The sequence below is a fragment of the Schistocerca cancellata genome, chromosome 3 (genome assembly GCF_023864275.1).
Source record: "Schistocerca cancellata isolate TAMUIC-IGC-003103 chromosome 3, iqSchCanc2.1, whole genome shotgun sequence".
NCBI classification, from domain to species: Eukaryota; Metazoa; Arthropoda; class Insecta; order Orthoptera; family Acrididae; genus Schistocerca; species Schistocerca cancellata.
In genome coordinates, this window is record NC_064628.1 from 763566275 (window position 1) to 763585455 (window position 19181).

The window sequence follows — 19181 nt, forward strand, 5'->3', positions numbered from 1 at the left end:
CAGCAGTTGGCACCACAGTGACACAACGAACTGTAGCACATCGGTATTTGAGGACGCTCCCAGGTAGACGCCTTGCAGCGTGCATTCCACTGACCTAAAACCCACCACCATTCGCGACTTCAGTGATGCCAAAGAAAGCCTAGTGGAGAGCAGGATGTAGGTCGGTTGTGTTTTCTGATTAAAGTTGTTCTGCCTCGGTGCCAGTGATGGCCGTGTTCTGGCTAGGAGGGGGCCAGTTGAGGGCCTGCAACCGACCTGTCTGCGTGCTAGATACACTGGACGTACAGCTGGAATTATTCTCTGGGCTGAGATTCCGTATGACAGCAAGAGCACTCTCGTAGTTATTCCACTCAATCTGATTGCAATTTTCGTACGTCAGTCTGGTTATTTCACCTTATGTGCTGCCATTCATGAACAGCATTCGATGGGGTGTTTTCCAACAGGATAACGCTATTACTACATACAGCTGTTGTAACCCGGTATGCTCTACAGAGTGTAGACATGTTGCCTTGGCCTGCTCTATCGCCAATCTGTCTCCAATCGTGCACATGTGGGACAGCATTAACCGTCCCATTATTGGCTGACCAAGTAAAACATGCATGGAACACCATCCGACAAACTAACATCCGGCACCTGCGAAACACAAAGCATGCACGTTTACGTTCTTACATTCAACATTGTGGTTGTTACACTGATTATTAATGCACCATCATTTCATACTTGCGATGTTTTATCTCGCGCTTACATTAATCTGTGATCTTGCGATGTTAGTCACTTAAATATGTTACGCAGACAAATGTACTCGCGAAATTTCATTACTCCACATTAATTGCGAGGAAAATCCCAAAAGTAAGGTCTCCCACTTTTTTATAAGTACATAGTCCTGTTTATTTCTACAATGGTTTACATCAGTTTACAGCTTGAACATTTTAGCTAGTTTTCGACATAATCACCATTTCTGTCGATGCATTTTTGTGGACTCTGTGGCCGTTTTTCTATGCCCGTGTCATACCAGCCCGCCACCATGCTGTTCAGAATGTTATGAACCTCTTCTCTCACCTCGTCGTTGGAGCTGAATCGCTTTCCGGCCAAACGTTCTTTTAACTTAGGGAACAGATGTCAGTCACTGGGTGCCAAGTCAGGACTATAGGGTGGGTGGATGGGTGGGTGGGTAGGTAGGTAGGTAGGTAGGTAATTATGTTCCACTGAAACTGTTGCAGGAGGGCAACGGTTTGCCGAGTGATGTGTGGGCGAGCGTTGTCCCGTTTGAGTTTTTTCAGTCTCTCTCAAACGGGCAATTCAGAACTGGAGAAGAGGAATGATGAGCAAGGGCGTACACATTCTCCCTGACAACGCTCGCCCACACATCACTCGGCAAACCGTTGCTCTCCTGCAACAGTTTCAGTGGAACATAATAACCCACCCACCCTATAGTCCTGACTTGGCACCCAGTGACTAACATCTGTTCCCGAAGTTAAAAGAACATTTGGCCAGAAAGCGATTCAGCTCCGACGACGAGGTGAAAGAAGAAGTTCATAACTTTCTGAACAGAATGGCAGCGAGCTGGTATGACATGGGCATACAAAAACGGCCACAGAGTCCACAAAAATGCGTCGACAGAATTGGTGATTATGCCGAAAACTAGCTAAATGTTCAAGCTGTAAACTGATGTAAACAATTGTAGAAATAAACAGGTCTATGTACTTATAAAGAAGTGGGAGACCTTACTTTTGGGATTACCCTCGTATGTGTTGGTGTTGCGATTTTTTTCCTTCTGAGTATATCGCAAAGGGGGATACTTCCAGTGTACCACTTGTTAAGGTTTCTTCCAGTTCCATTATTATCTGAAACATCGTAAGAGCTACTGTTGAAGTGCCTGTTCCCGCGTTGTAGTCTGTCTAATCCTCTCTTCACGGTCCCTTAGGAGTGATACGCTCCAGGCTACAGTATATTCCTATATTCATTAATACACGTTCTCGAAACTTAACAAATAAGCGTCCGCGCGTCAGTTAATTGGCGTCTGTCTTCAGGAGTCTCTCAGTTATGGGATTCATCATTTTCGTGGCGATCTTCCCTGCGTCGAACACACTTGTGACCGCAACTTCCTGCCAGGTAAAACTGTGTGCCGGACCGAAACTTGAGACCAGAACCTTTGCTTTTGAGACGTGTTTGGGTAGTTCAGTCGGTAGAGCAAATTCCTAGGTTCGACTCCCGGTCCGGCACACAGTTTTCATCCCCGAGGAAGTTTCATATCAGCGCGTACTCAACTGTCGAGTAAAAAATTCACTCTGATGTCTCTGACCATTCGTGCTGCCTTCCTTTGTCTACGTTCGGTACTCTGTTAGTCCTGTTTGGTACGGTCCCAGAGACTTTAACAAAATGATACATACGATATTGCAGTGACTTGTATTATTTTGATTACGATGCAAAGTTCCTTTTCAAGTACAACGTATGACCTGTACGGGAATATACATAATGGATGCACGATACATCAAGTACTTTCAAGTACAACGTCTGACCGGTACGGCAATATACATAATACACGTACGAGTACAGGTCGTAGACGCATGGTTGGCGATATCTGAAAGTTTGGGTCTGGCCGTGATTGCGAACTCATTTGATGTGACTTTAACAATGGTGTACGATGGAAGTAAGCAAATTCGTCTGCAGTCTCATGGCATTTTCCCAGAAAGTTGCCAATGACCGAAGTCTACCAACTGTCTACCTACGAAGGCTACTTTGTACCTCAACAAAGTGACGCACCCAGGTATTCGTATAAATTGATTGACTCCATTTGTAGCCGGCCAGTGTGGCCGTGCGGTTCTAGGCGCTTCAGTCTGGAACCGCGTGACCGCTACGGTCGCAGGTTCGAATCCTGCCTTGGGCATGGATGTGTGTGGTGTCCTTAGGTTAGTTAGGTTTAAGTAGTTCTAAGTTCTAGGGGACTGATGACCACAGATGTTAAGTCCCATAGTGCTCAGAGCCATTTGAACCATTTTTGACTCCATTTGTGATGCAATAGACGCTACGTTTCTGCGTTTTGTGTACCCCAAAATTCCACACTTCTAACCATTTGGTCCGTGTTACTAATTTTTGCACCAGTTTAAATATTGTCAAGATTTTACCGAATATTATGCGACTTTTGTAAGACAGCACTGCATTACCAGTAACTGTGTCATATGCAGAAAACCTAAGGGAACTGTCAATGTGGCTTGCCAGGTCAGTTAACAGAAAAAATTAATGTTAAAGGTTCCAGCACATTCGCTTCGTGAACGTCTAACGTTACTCCCACACCTCTCAATGGCGCTTTCTGGAATCCAGTCACAAATATAGCTTGATAGCCCATTTGAGCGGACTTTCATTAATGAAGCTATGTTTATACATGTGGCGTCTGTTGTTTCGGACACGTCCGAAAAAAACAGACATCACATAGAGGATTAAAGGCGATGACAGCCAATGATCTCTTCACTGCACATGCATACCAAGTTCGAACTCTTACGGGAATCTGCGAGATGCTGCGAGTAATGAGGCTGATGAGAGAGGCCCTAAGTAAGTAATGTGTTGTATAAATTGAGAATTTGGGTCTGACAGGAGGCATGCTAAGGTAGTCCGTGCGGCTGTAGTGACTACTGTGTCCAGATGCCGTAGTGCTCGGCTCATTTGCCTAGTAAGCAAAAGGCTTGTGTTCGGATTCCAGTCAGACATAAATTTTCAACTCGCCCTATTCATATAAATCAATGACCACTGGCAGCTAATGTCTTTAATTCCTTCATTTCTTGAGAACACGCCTGCCCAAGTTGTCAGCTTAGAACGAAGCTGTACGAACGTAGCGCCATATATTTACTATTTAAAGTGACATAACTCATTTGTTTCTTTTTCGGTAGTCGTTTGACAATGGATCAAATCAAACGACACTGGTTTTGAAAATCGTTCTTCCAGCCAGTTGCGAAGCACGTTCTGCAATTCGACTGTTGTGTGCTAAACGATCTATAATACCAAACGTGTCAGGAGTCGTGTCCAGTTTATGAGCCTACAGTAAAGAGTGAAGGAAAGGTCAGACAGTGGTGTCCAGATCTCAATAGTGGCCGCAGAAACGTGCATGATGAAGAGCAAAATGGGAGGCAAGTATCCAGGCTGACGAAGTTGTGCAACAATGAATCCAAAACTGCCATCTCATCGAGTACTGGCCACTAGTACTTTGGCTCATGAATTTCCTTATGTTGGACGCACCGCTGCCTACAGGAATGTCAAGGAGAATCGAAGACATCGCATATTGTGTGCAAATGTTTTCCGATCAACATAAAGAGCGAAGAAATTCAAACGAACGTCCATACTTGGGCCGCTATCGTCAGGTCCCAATCTTGCATCCAGCGATTTAACTCTTCTTTCAATTGGAGGTTATCGTGGCGGGCCGCGTTAAACCAGTGTGCCGACTGATGATGACAAAAAAAGAGTGCAGATACCTCTTGAGGTTTGTTACACTAACAAGGCGACCGCTTCTTCTCGTTATCATCGATTTCGTCCAAATTTATGGTATACGTAGGGCTTGCCTAGAAGTGAAGGTGACAGGAGGGAAACTCCAGATGGCCGAGAGTTTCGAAAAAAATGGCATTTTGGCATTTTTCTGGCAACGCAGGAATCATTCATGTTAGCGTTGTATCCAGGCAGCGGCTGGTGCGGCGGAGAAAGCAGATGACGGTAATCAGAGATTGCTAGCTTCGAGTCTCCCTAAGGAGCCCAATTTTTGTTTTTATTCCATGTTACTTTCGCTGGAGACAAGCCGAAATTATGCTCACTGTATTTTATTTATTAATATTTTCATAAAAATCTCGAAAAGGGAAGGCATAGGAAAATGGGTCATCGTAAATACAGGGCTATTACAAATGATTGTAGCGATTTCATAAATTCACTGTAGCTCTATTCATTGACATATGGTCACGACACACTACAGATACGTAGAAAAACTCATAAAGTTTTGTTCGGCTGAAGCCGCACTTCAGGTTTCTGCCGCCAGAGCGCTCGAGAGCGCAGTGAGACAAAATGGTGACAAGAGCCGAGAAAGCGTATGTCGTGCTTGAAATGCACTCACATCAGTCAGTCATAACAGTGCAACGACACTTCAGGCCGAAGTTCAACAAAGATCCACCAACTGCTAACTCCATTCGGCGATGGTATGCGCAGTTTAAAGCTTCTGGATGCCTCTGTAAGGGGAAATCAACGGGTCGGCCTACAGTGAACGAAGAAACGGTTGAACGCGTGCGGGCAAGTTTCACGCGTAGCCCGCGGAAAATTGGCTCATGCCAGAACTGGAGACCGACAGCGCCGACTTCATCTTTCAACAGGATGGTGCTCCACCGCACTTCCATCATGATGTTCGGCATTTCTTAAACAGGAGATTGAAAAACCGATGGATCGGTCGTGGTGGAGATCATGATCAGCAATTTATGTCATGGCCTCCACGCTCTCCGACTTAACCCCATGCGATTTCTTTCTGTGGGGTTATGTGAAAGATTCAGTGTTTAAACCTCCTCTACCAAGAAACGTGCCAGAACTGTGAGCTCGCATCAACGATGCTTTCGAACTCATTGATGGGGACATGCTGCGCCGAGTGTTGGAGGAACTTGATTATCGGCTTGATGTCTGCCGAATCACTAAAGGGGCACATATCGAACATTTGTGAATGCCTAAAAAACTTTGAGTTTTTGTATGTGTGTGCAAAGCATTGTGAAAATATCTCAAATAATAAAGTTGTTGTAGAGCTGTGAAATCGCTTCAATCATTTGTAATACCCTGTCATTTCCAAGAAGGGAGTGTATGGCGTACACAAAATTTAATGTTTAAAATCACTTTTATTATTTTCAAGTTGTTGATTTACTCGTACTGGGGTGATACTTACAGCGAAAGCAAGAGAAGCAGTAACTTTTTCGGTATCTCGCACATGTTATAAACGCCACGTTTTTGCTATAACCTGGTTGTTTCTAAAGATAACAGATTTTGTTTACATCACAAGTGTTCTTCCACATCGCAGAATTTGGCAGCAAATCACACCAAAAACTAGCGAATAGCTTGTGATGCAGAGTAGAATGTATTTTGTTGGCAGTCTTCGCGAGACGTTATTTCTTTTCCTTTTGAACATTTTCGATCAGATTCTTTACATTATGATAAAAATAGACATAGCGGAGCTGCACTTGCGAAATGCATCTGCAAGGAATCACTTGGGCACTGCGCGATGACAATCCTTTTTCATATCTAAAGAAGTCGTCGTATGATTGTGGATTTGTTTGTTCCCCCTAATAGTTAATTGAGAAAATTTGTTCCCCTGCATGTAGGGCTTAATCACGTAACTCAAAAAATTTAATTGGATAAGTTTCCCAGATTTTACTAGAATAATGACCTCATTCCTGTATTTTGTCGGGTTATTGTGCGGTTCGCCACCAAAACGAAGTACGTATGTGTAGGAATTTGAGGTTCTGCAATGAAGACGCCATTAGAAACTGAAAACTAGTTCATATTGATGGACGAAATCGCCAGGTTCATATTCAAAGGGACCTTCCCGGCATTCCCCTTCAGAGATTTAGGAAAACCGCAGAAACCAATACATTTGGAAGGCCGCATGGGGATTTCACCCGTCGCTCTCCAGAATATCAGTTCAGTACCTTAGCCACTATACTACATCGATAGCTCCCATCACCACAATTTTCGAAATATGTTACTTTCCACTGGTTAAAGTTAATTTTAATTTATTTATGCACCTTATGCTTTGGTACAACCTGTTATCCGTACGCCTACCTATATCACGGCGAACGAAACATGCTCGACACTCATTGGTATGTGTTTTAATTAAAACGTAATATCACTTTAATGTGGTTGGCATCAGTGTAAGAAATATTTCGTGACAGTCACAGTCGTTGCATTGAGAAAATACGGCCGCAATTAGACTACAGTTTCACAACGTGTCCCACGAGCTTCATACATGTATCGCCATTTAAGGTTTTACAAAAACAATTAAGCTGGTTCTTCTTTGGAAGTCTTTATATTCATCTTGGGGTTGAAGCTCTTTTGTCCGTGTTTGCTTTAACATTAGATATGTTTTTGGATGGTGTCCGCCTTTAGAAAAAGACCGTTTTGTTTTGCTAAAGGGGTACCCCATCCAGAAACATATGTTATGTATCAAAGTATTCGCCTATGAAACTTACGCACTCTTTTGAACCAAAGCTGGAAACATTTTTCCACTCGATGTTAGTACCTCAATAACTGGTATTGAAACGACTCGACCAACTTCTTGTTGCTGATGAAAGTTGGCCGAGCGGTTCTAGGCGCTTCAGTCTGGAACCACGCGACCGCTACAGTCGCAGGTTGGAATCCTGCCTTGGGCATGGATGTGTGTGCTGTCCTTAGGTTAGTTAGGTTTAAGTAGTTCTAAGTTATAGGGGACTGATGACCTCACAAGTTAAGTCCCATAGTGCTCAGAGCCATTTGAACCATTTTTGAAAGAAGTTGTTGTCCACGCACTTTCTGTTCGATGTAAGTGAATTAGCGATGAATCACAAGAGTACCGGCAAAGAGACGTTAATTTTTTTTTCTCCACTAATTGATCAATCGTTTGACGTATAGTATGCATTCCTGCACCGTTGTGATGAAGAATGATGCGATGTTTTAGGTTGTTTTTCCTGATTTCATCGATGAATTGCAGCAAAACACACTGCTCTGCAAATATTAAGAACGGACTAGAGAAAGTAACATGGCGTGTTAACTACCCTGTGGAAATGGTTGAAAGTGCGGGAAAATATTACCAGGAATCTCCCAGTCGCGCACAGGGAGTCGGTAGTGAAATGGCGTGAAGTCAGCGTGATATAACGTCGAATGGTGTTGTCCCGCAACACAAAGCAGTCAAAGGAACGCGAGAAGACAGTATGTGTCAGTCATCAAGCAGTTACGGTACACTGTGCTGGTGTTGTTCATTAAATAATGGCTCGGAGACAACACTTGGGCGATTTCAGACGAAGGAGAATCGTTGCGGAACTGCAAGAAGGACTTCTGTTAATTCATGTGCGATACAGGGGCGATCTTATCAATGGAGCACATTTTGAAACTTCCCCTTTGTATGTAAAGAATGACAGTGCTGGAAAAACTCTTACGTTATTTGATTTTCATGACAACTGAGCAGAACTGAACGTACTCAGACACTTCTCTCTTTACTTATTCTCGTCATCACTAAACTGACACACAACATTTTTACCGCAACGCTGACTTTCAATAATCCCTACAAAAGAATGGCCCTGACTAACAACAACCTATACCTTTCATGATTCACTTACCTCGTAAAAATCTTCGTTACTCGAGCTTCTGCAATACAGCGAGCGATATTATCCGCAAGACTCTTCGATGGTGATTGTGCACCCGCACAGTTGCAACGGATGGCTGCTGGCCATCTATACAAGGACTACAGTGGGTCTGCATCTTTGACGGCCCACCAATACCATTATCTCTACAATGACTACATTGGGTCTGCACCTTTGGTGGTCCACCAATACCATTATCTCTACGAGAAATACTGTGGGTCTGCTCTGACTTCGACTGACTCTGCTGTGGGTTCGCTCTGTTGTGGCCCCTTACCTGTCTGCATGTCAAGAGTCAGCAATGTCTTTCCGTTGGAAGGACAACACTACTTCTTCAAGACTACATGGAAATCCACTACTTTCGTGTGCATTTTCTTTTACTGCTCAGACTTTCTGCATAAAACTATCATTATTACTGTGATGAATATTGTTGTTGTGGTCTTCAGTCCTGACACTGGTTTGATGCAGCTATCCATGCTACTCTATCCTGTGCAAGCTTCTTCATCTCCCAGTACCTACTGCAACCTACATCCTTCTGAATCTGCTTAGTGTATTCATCTCTTGGTCTCCCCCTACGATTTTTACCCTCCACGCTGCCCTCCAATACTAAATTGGTGATCCCTTGATGCCTCAGAATATGTCCTACCAACCGATCCCTTCTCCTAGTCAAGTTGTGCCACAAACTGCTCTTCTCCCCAATTCTATTCAATACCTCATCATTAGTTATGTGATCTACCCATCTAAATTTCAGCATTCTTCTGTAGCACCACATTTCGAAAACTTCTATTCTCTTCTTGTCTAAACGATTTATCGTCCACGTTTCACTTCCATACATGGCTACACTCCATACAAATACTTTGAGAAACGACTTCCTGACACTTAAATCGATACTCGATGTTAACAAATCTCTCTTCTTCAGAAACGCTTTCCTTGCCTTTGCCAGTCTACATTTTATATCCAGTCTACTTCGACCATCATCAGTTATTTTGCTCCCCAAATAGCAAAACTCCTTTACTACTTTAAGTGTCTCATTTCCTAATCTAATTCCCTCAGCATCACCCGACTTAATTCGACTACATTCCATTATCCTCGTTTTGCTTTTGTTGATGTTCATCTTATATCCTCCCTTCAAGACACCATCCATTCCGTTCAACTGCTCTTCCAGGTCCTTTGCTGTCTCTGACAGAATTACAATGTCATCGGCGAACCTCAACGTTTTTATTTCTTCTCCATGGATTTTAATACATACTCCGAATTTTTCTTTTGTTTCCTTTACTGCTTGCTCAATATACAGATTGAATAATATCGGGGAGAGGTTACAACCCTGTCTTACTCCCTTCCCAACCACTGCTTCCCTTTCATGTCCTTCGACTCTTATAATTGCCATCTGGTTTCTGTACAAATTGTAAATAGCCTTTCGCTCCCTGTATTTTACCCCTGCCACCTTTAGAATTTGAAAGAGAGTATTCCAGTCAACATTGTCAAAAGCTTTCTCTAAGTCTACAAATGCTAGAAACGTAGGTTTGCCTTTCCTTAATCTTTCTTCTAAGATAAGTCTTAAGGTCAGTATTGCCTCAAGTGTTGCAGTATTTCTACGGAATCCAAACTGATCTTCCCCGAGGTCGGCTTCTACTAGTTTTTCCATTCGGCTGTAAAGAATTCGTGTTAGTATTTTGCAGCTGTGGCTTATTAAACTGATTGTTCGGTAATTTTCACATCTGTCAACACCTGCTTTCTTTGGGATTGGAATTATTATATTCTTCTTGAAGTCTGAGGGTATTTCGCCTGTCTCATACATCTTGCTCACCAGATGGTAGAGTTTTGTCAGGACTGGCTCTCCCAAGGCCGTCAGTAGTTCCAATGGAATGTTGTCTACTCCGGGGGCCTTGTTTCGAGTCAGGTCTTTTTCAGTGCTCTGTCAAACTCTTCACGCAGTATCGTATCTCCCATTTCATCTTCATCTACATCCTCTTCCATTTCCATAATATTGTCCTCAAGTGAATCGACCTTGTATAGACCCTCTATATACTCCATCCACCTTTCTGCTTTCCCTTCTTTGCTTAGAACTGGGTTTCCATCTGAGCTCTTGATGTTCATACAAGTGATTAATATTAAGAACTGTATTTCTGGACTGTGAGGACAATTTTTGCTTTTGACCAACAGTGTATCAATAAGCGTGTGCATCGTTAATATAAAAAAAAATTAGCAAACAAGTACTGGCCACTGACCAGAACAATCTGTAAAAAATTTTGTGGGAAGCAAAGGGGGCTATGTAAGTAGGCTGTTTAGGTTTCTATGTTGATGACGCCTCGTAGCGCTCCGCATGAAAATCGCTGACTGCGCTGTGTGCAATCTGTGGCTGGTTGGACTCATTGTTGGAATATTCGCTAGTGTAGCGTTGGGCATTTGGATGTGACCAGCGCGTAGCGTTGGACTGTTGGAGGTGAGCCGTGAGACGTGGTGGATGTGGGGAGAGAGATGGCGGAGTTTTGTGAGGTTACTATGAGCGAACAATCTGGACGTGTGTCAGCCAGAAAAAGAAAATTTGTAAGACTAGATGTAATGAACTGATTATATATATAATATACTTTTGAACACGATTAAGATAAATACATTGTTTGTTCTCTACCAAAATCTTTCATTTGCTAACTATCCCTATCAGTAGTTAGTGCCTTCAGTAGTTAAAATCTTTTATTTAGCTGGCAGCATTGGTGCTCGCTGTATTGCCCTAGTTCGGGTAACGAAGATTTTTGTGAGGTAAGTGCTTCATGAAAGGTATCGGTTGTTGTTAGTCAGGGCCATTCTTTTGTACGGATTATTGAAAGTCAGATTGCGTTGTACTAAAAATATTGTGTGTCAGTTCAGTGATGATCAGAATAAGTAAAGAGAGAACTGTCTGAATACGTTCAGTTTTGCTCAGCTGATTGAAAATCAAATAAAGCAAGAGTTTTTCCAGCACTGTCATTCTTTACACACAAGGGGGAAGTTTCAATTTTACACGAATTTTTCCTTTGACACTGATATTCTTGTCCATTTATTTATTTATTTAAAGCGTCAACGCCAAAGAAATTTTATTATGAAAGCAACATAAAGATAAATCAATGCGAGCAAGAAACAGACAAGAGAGTCCAACTGATGTTTTAAATGAATAAGGAGAAACACGTTCGTGCCAAAAAATGCATTTTATCAGTTGCACGCACACTGTCAACTTAATAAACTGTTGACACATCACCTACTGAGCCCATAGCCGCATAAATGAAGAATTTAAACCATTATTATTCCGGAACTCTCAACACGCTGAAGATGTTCGATGGTTTAATATACACTACTGGCCATTAAATTTGCTACACCACGAAGATGACGTGCTACAGACGTGAAATTTAACCGACAGGAAGAAGATGCTGTGATATGCAAACGATTACCTTTTCAGAGCATTCACACAAGGTCGGCGCCGATGGCGACACCTACAACGTGGTAACATGGGGAAAGTTACCAACCGATTTCTCATACACAAAGAGCAGTTCCCGGCGTTGCCTGGTGAAACGTTGTGATGCCTCGTGTAAGGAGGGGAAATGCGTACCATCACATTTCCGACTTTGATAAAGGTCGGATTGTAGCCTATCGCGATTGCGGTTTATCGTGTCGCGACATTGCTGCTCGATTTGGTCGAGATCCAATGATTGTTAGCATAATATGGAATCGGTGAGTTCAGAAAGGTATACGGAACACCATGTTGGATCCCAGCGGCATCGTATCACTAGCAGTCGAGATGAAAGGCATCTTATCCGCATGGCTGTAACGGATCGTGCACCCACGTCTCGATCCCTGAGTCAACAGATGGGGACGTTTGCAAGACAACAACCATCTGCACGAACAGTTCGACGACGTTTGCAGCAGCATGGACTGTCAGCTCGGAGACCATGGCTGCGATTACCCTTAACGCTGCATCACAGGCAGGAGTGACTGCGATGGTGTACTCAACGACGAAACTGGGTGCACGATGGCAAAACGTAATTTTTTCGGGTGAATCCAGGTTCTGTTTACAGCATCATGATGGTCGCATTCGTGTTTGGCGACATCGCGGTGAACGCACATTGGAAGCGTGTATTCGTCATCGCCATACTGGCGTATCACCCGGCGTGATGCGATGGGGTACCATTGGTTACACGCCTAGGTCAGCTCTTGTTCGCATTGACGGAACGGTGGACGTTACGTTTCAGATGTGTTACGACCCGTGGCTCTACCCTTCATTCGATCCCCGCGAAACCCTACATTTCAGCAGCATAATGCACAACCGCATGTTGCAGGTCCTGTACGGGCCTTTCTGAATACAGAAAATGTTCGACTGCTGTCCTGGCCTGCACATTCCCCAGATCTCTCACCAATTGAAAACGTCTGGTCAATGGTGGCCGAGCGGCAACTGGCTTGTCACAATACGTCAGTCACTACTCTTGACGAACTGTGGTATCGTGTTGAAGGTGCATGGGCAGCTGTACCTGTACACGCCATCCAAGATCTGTTTGACTCAATGCCCAGGCGTATCAAGGCCGTTATTACGGCCAGAGGTGGTTGTTCTGGGTACTGATTTCTCACGATCTATACACCCAAATTGCGTGAAAATGTAATCACACGTCAGTTCTAGTATAATATATTTGTCGAATGAATACCCGTTTATCAACTGTATTTCTTCTTGGTGTAGCAATTTTAATGGCCAGTAGTGTATTTGTGGCGCTTGTATATAAACAAACCGGTCACACTATGCTGATGGCGTTACATTAACAATAGATTTAGAAGGACGTGTAATATTCCGCTTTCGACCGCGCCACTGCATTTACGTCAGGCGCATTCTTCTCAGCTACAGACAGTACTGTAGCAGCTCGAATGTTCGCTGGCAGCTGCTAAGATGCAAAAGAAAAGCACCATATACTCACTGTACGTCCGCGATATCTATCGTGCAATTCCAAACAGGGACGTCTTCCTCGCGTCACACCTCCCATGTCCTGCCAGCACACATTCGCCGCTACGAAGAGAGAACAGTCAGAAAGTGACAATTCCCGCTGGGCGTGTGTAGATGAGCACAGCCAGCGTCAGATAGCTTATCGTGCTGTGGATTTGCGGCACTGACGAATTATCGTTCTGCAGAATACCCTGCGGCGTAGTGTGACGCAATTTCCTTGTCAAGCTGGTGCTATCGCTGATCGAACCTCGCCGGGTCTTGTGGAGTTCGTGTTTTTACCAGCAGGAAGTCGTGCATGCACTTATCAACTTACTTTGTTGGTTTGTTTGTTTGTTTGTTTGTTGCATGTTCCACAGACCATTTCAACGAATCTTTTATCAAAATATTGCAGAAATAGTTATTTTCATGTGAATGCTAGAACTATTAGCTAACATATTTTTTACTCCTTTACATGCAACTTAGGTTTCTCTGCGAGCTACCAGTTTTTAAACAAAGATTCGTCCGTGGTGTAAAAACGTCATCCAGGAGAAAATTTTTTAGATTAGTTTTAAAACTAGATTTACTACTTGTCAGTCATTTTATGTTGTTGGGTAATGGGGCAAAATTTTTTGTCGCTGCATATTGAACTCCTTTTCGACGACTGACAACTTTATTTTCCATTATTTAAGAACAGGTTTCCTTGTTGTGTTGTAGGTATGGACACACATACTGTTTTGCAATTGTGGCGGATTATTTATGACGAATTTTATTAGCGCATTTGTGTACTGTGATGGTGCAGTTAAAATGCTCAAATCCTTAAAAAGGTACCTACATGAAGAGCGTGGGAGAATACCACGTATTATTCTTAGTGATTGCTCTAGTGCAATCAGTACTTTCTTTCAAAGTGATGAGTCACCCAAGAAAATTATACTGTAAAACATTATTTAGGGGAAATATTCAAAATATGTCATGAGGTTGATTCGTTTGTTGCAAGACTAGCAATTATACCAAGATCAAAAGGAACTGAACTTCATTGTTTGAGCAACTCAGTAATGTGCTTCTAACAGTTAAAGTTTTTCACCACTATGTATACGTCCGCCCCCGGTAGCTGAATGGTCAGCGTGACGGATTGTCAATCCTCTGGGCCCGGGTTCGATTCCCGGCTGGTTCGTGGAATTTTTTCCGCCCAGGGACTGGTTGTTGTGCTGACATCACCATCCTATCATCCTCATCAACTGCAGGTCGCCGAAGTGGCGTCAAATTGAAAGACCGGCACCCGGCGAACGGCCTGCCCGACGGAGGGCCCTAGCCATACGATTAAATAAAACTATGTATATCCAAAATTTAGAGCAGTCTTTACTGGTTACTGAGACCTATTCATGTTCTACATCAATCGTTGATCTATGCTTATCCATTACGGATATTTTAGAATCGTGACTGTATACTGAATGTAAATAAGTTATAAGAACTGCAACCAGTCACTTTTTTGAATAATAATGCTTTATTCCATGAACCGGTTTTCGAACCTTTTCAGGTTCATCTTCAGATGGTTTCGGGAGGATCCGGGAAGTTACATCATTACTGGCAGTAGCATAATGCTGGGTTCTGGTTGCTGGTTTGCGACAGCATTATGCTACTACCAGTAATGATGTAACTTTCCGGATCCTCCCGAAACCATCTGAAGATGAACCTGAAAAGGTTCGAAAACCGGTTCATAGAATAAAGCATTATTATTCAAAAAAGTGACGGGTTGCAGTTCTTATAACTTATTTACAATCGCTGATCTGATTCTGTTCCTTGTCCAGTGTTTCATTAAAATTTAGTGAGAGCCCATTTTCGGATAAAGACGTAATAATTGTTTGAGAAACCTTACTGACAACTCTTCTGTGTAATTGAATTTATTACTATACTAATATCGCCTGGAAATAGTACAAATTCTGCTTGAGGAATGTTAAGTGGAAGGTCATTCACATCATATAAGGAATATGTGCCAAAATTGAACCTGGCAGGAGTTCCTTCACGAGTAGGCGGTTTGGCTCAGATCTTAGTAAAAATTTATTTAGAAGCAACGCTTAAAAGCAGGCGCCGAATGTATAGCAATACCGATATAATTGTGGCAGACGGTAGGCAAAGCAAATCGGAGGAATCTTAAAAACATTTAATTCATCACAAGACCAGGATCATAAAAAAAACACATGTTCGATCGATGTTGAGTACTGCTAGATGGTCTGGGATCCTTACCACGTGGAATTAATACAGGAGTTGGAGAAGATCCAAATGAGAGCAGCGCGTTTCTTCACTGGATTCTTCAACAACGGCGAGACCACCAAGGATATGTTCATCAGACTCCAGTCACAGTCACTGCAAGAGGACCATTGTGGATCAGGGTGAAGTATACTGTCAAAATTTTAAGTGTGTATGTACCAGAGAGTTCAATCAATATAGATCTGATATAACTAAATTTTCCTAGGGACATTTGAATCAAATCGTTATCTATGATAATTACTGAACCTCAAGAAATGAATTAAAATTTGTGGTACAGCCAGGACTTGAAAGCAGGTCTCCTTGCTTACTAGGCATGTGTGTTAGCCATTACATCACCACAGTGGCATAGTAATACAGCTGTGTGGAATACCCTCGTCCAACGCTCTCCTTAACACAATCGTCAAGGAGGGGAAAATAAGTTCAAGATGTGACCTGAGGTTTGTGTTAGGGACGGCATTGGACAAGGATAGTCCGTGTGGCTGTGTTAGCTATGCCAGTGCGGTAGTGTAATGGCTAACACACTTGCCTAGTAAGCAAGGAGACCGGGTTCAAGTCCCGGCTATGGAACAAATTTTAATTTATTTCTTACGCTTTAATCATTATCACAGGTAACGGTGTGACTCAATCAATATATTACTTCCTTACAAATACAGGGTTATTACAAATGATTGAAGCGATTTCATAGCTCTACAATAATTTTATTATTTGATATATTTTCACAATGCTTTGCACACATACACAAAAACTCAAAAAGTTTTTTTAGGCATTCACAAATGTTCGATATGTGCCCTTTTAGTGATTCGGCAGACATCAAGCCGATAATCAAGTTCCTCCCATACTTGGCGCAGCATGTCCCCGTCAATGAGTTCGAAAGCATCGTTGATTCGAGCTCGCAGTTCTGGCACGTTTCTTGGTAGAGGAGGTTTAAACACTGAATCTTTCACATAACCCCACAGCAAGAAATCGCATGGGGTTAAGTCGGGAGAGCGTGGAGGCCATGACATGAATTTTTGATCATGATCTCCACCACGACCGATCCATTGGTTTTCCAATCTCCTGTTTAAGAAATGCTTCTGCTTTAGCCTTTTCCGTAACATTTTCCAAACCGTCGGCTGTGGTACGTTCAGCTCCCTGCTTGCTTTATTCGTCGACTTCCGCGGGCTACGCGTGAAACTTGCCCGCACGCGTTCAACCGTTTCTTCGCTCACTGCAGGCCGACCCGTTGATTTGCCCTTACAGAGAGAGGCATCCAGAAGCTTTAAACTGCGCATACCATCGCCGAATGGAGTTATCAGTTGGTGGATCTTTGTTGAACTTCGTCCTGAAGTGTCGTTGCACTATTATGATTGACTGATGTGAGTGCATTTCAAGCACGACATACGCTTTCTCGGTTCCTGTCGCCATTTTGTCTCACTGCGCTCTCGAGCGCTCTGGCGGCAGAAACCTGAAGTGCGGCTTCAGCCGAACAAAACTTTATGAGTTTTTCTACGTATCTGTAGTGTGTCGTGACCATATGTCAATGAATGGAGCTACAGTGAATTTATGAAATCGCTTCAATCATTTGTAATAGCCCTGTACGTGTCTCGAAATAAACTCGACAATAAAAACCCAGTGAATACCATGACCATACATTTGGAAGTATACCGACAATTATTCTTCCAGGGCACCATTTTCTAATAGAATAGAAAAATGTGGGGTTGCAGGCACAAGGGCTGGATTAGTGGTACACGACGTACATGTGTGGTGTAAATCGTATTATGGTTCCGGAACTGTAATTGTGTTCATGCAACTGAAATATTCAGTTGACCTATGAAGTTTATTAATCACGACATGAACACACATGCTGTGTGTCCCTGTATATCACGAATGTACGTAAAGACTTCATAAAGTAAGTTGCATATGTCATTCCACGCTAAAAGTATTTCGCAACAAGATTAGCACACTGTCAGAAGAGAGTTCAGAGTTTGCTGTAGCCACAGTTCTATTGCTGTACGGGTTGAGAGGTGCATCACAGTGTGTGACTGAAATGATGGGGAACTCGGAAGGAACTGCGAAGCTGAAGTACGCAGAACAATAAAATTCGTGTGGACATAACGTCTGAATTTCAGAGATATTCAGACGTGAATTTTGGCGGTACGTGAACCAAATGCAATGTCGCGTCCACGCCTATTGAAATGGTTCCAACGCGTCACAGACGTCGAAGATGGTGGTCAGGAGGTCCGGATCTTGCAACATGTGATTTCCGTCTTTTCGGCAGGATGAAAGAACGTCTGGGAGAATCGATTTTGCAACGATAATAACGTTCACCCAGCGGCAGAAGAAATGAAATGATCGTATGGCATTATTTGCCGGCAGGCCCCATGCGGCGAAGTTCGGCCGCCGTATTGCAAGTCCTTTTTAGTTGACGCCACTTAGGCGACTTGCGAGTCAATGACGATGAAATGATGATGAACACACAACACCCAGTCATCACGAGGCAGACGAAACCCCTGACCCCGCCGCGAATCGAACCCGGGACCCCGTGCGCGGGAAGCGAGAACGCTACCACGAGACCACGAGCTGCGAACTAGCGGCTGAAGAATTATTCCGTTAACAAGGAGGGGATATCTGTAGCCGACGAATTTAACTATTTAACTATTGTTTGCAGACACTTTGCAGCTACGTAGGAAAATTTAGTCTGGTACAGGGGTTAGGAAAAAATAATGGAAACACCGGGAGGAGTGCACGCTTGAAAATAAATGGAGATGCTAGTCAAGCCTGCAGATTGCGCTGCTGTACCTGACCACGAGCGGCAACTGTTGTATGTCCTCAACACGTTGCAAGTATAAGTCGTGTTCATGCAGTGTTTTGTGTAGTTGTGATGCGTTATGTCGAGGCCGAGTCAATTGGAACGTGGGTAGATTGTTGCTGTTCGTATGATGAATCCTTCCAAACATAGACAACTGAAATGTTCGGTGTTTGAAGAGGCACCATATCCAAGATTTATGCCGTACACAGGGGTAGTGGAAAAACATCATCCACTAAGCCACAACGCGGACGAAACTGTGTGTTAAGTACTCATGACGGGCGATCATAGAAGAGTACTGTGTCGAAAACCATGAGGACGACAGCTGCAAAAGTCACTGCAGAACTGAGTGTTGCACTCGCGAACCGTATCAGCACTTAAACAACACGAAAGGAGTTTCTGCCCGGAGTGGCCGCGCGGTTCTAGGCGCTACAGTCTGGAACCGCGCTACCGCTACGTTCGCAGGTTCGAATCCTGCCTCGGGCATGGATGTGTGTGATGTCGTGAATCAAATGGCTCTGAGCACTATGGGACTTAACATCTTAGGTCATCAGCCCCCTAGAACTTAGAACTATTTAAACCTAACTAACCTTAGGACATCACACACATCCATGCCCGAGGCAGTATTCGAACCTGCGACCGTAGCAGTCTCGCGGTTCCGGACTGCAGCGCCTAGAACCGCACGGCCACAGCGGCCGGCTATGTGATGTCTTTCGGTTAGTTAGGTTTAAGTAGTTTTAAGTTCTAGGGGACTGATGACCTCAGAAGTGCCATAGTTCTCAGAGCTATTTGAACCATTTTGAACGAAGGGAGCACCACAAGCAAGAAACTGCTGGGCGAGAAGGAATTCCAAAAC

General features: G+C 43.5%; 1 protein-coding gene across 4 annotated transcripts in view; it reads right to left on the minus strand.

Moving 5' to 3' along the window:
* LOC126175789 (calcium uptake protein 3, mitochondrial-like) overlaps positions 1-19181 on the minus strand; it is a 392821-nt gene that overhangs the window by 27669 nt on the left and 345971 nt on the right. The window contains exon 1 of one of the 4 annotated variants that reach the window (XM_049922768.1): positions 15517-15625. The exons of the other annotated variants lie outside the window; for them this stretch is intronic. The gene's annotated coding sequence lies outside the window, so the exon portion shown is untranslated. Of the gene's footprint in view, positions 1-15516; positions 15626-19181 lie in introns of those variants that run through there. 4 annotated transcript variants of the gene reach the window in all.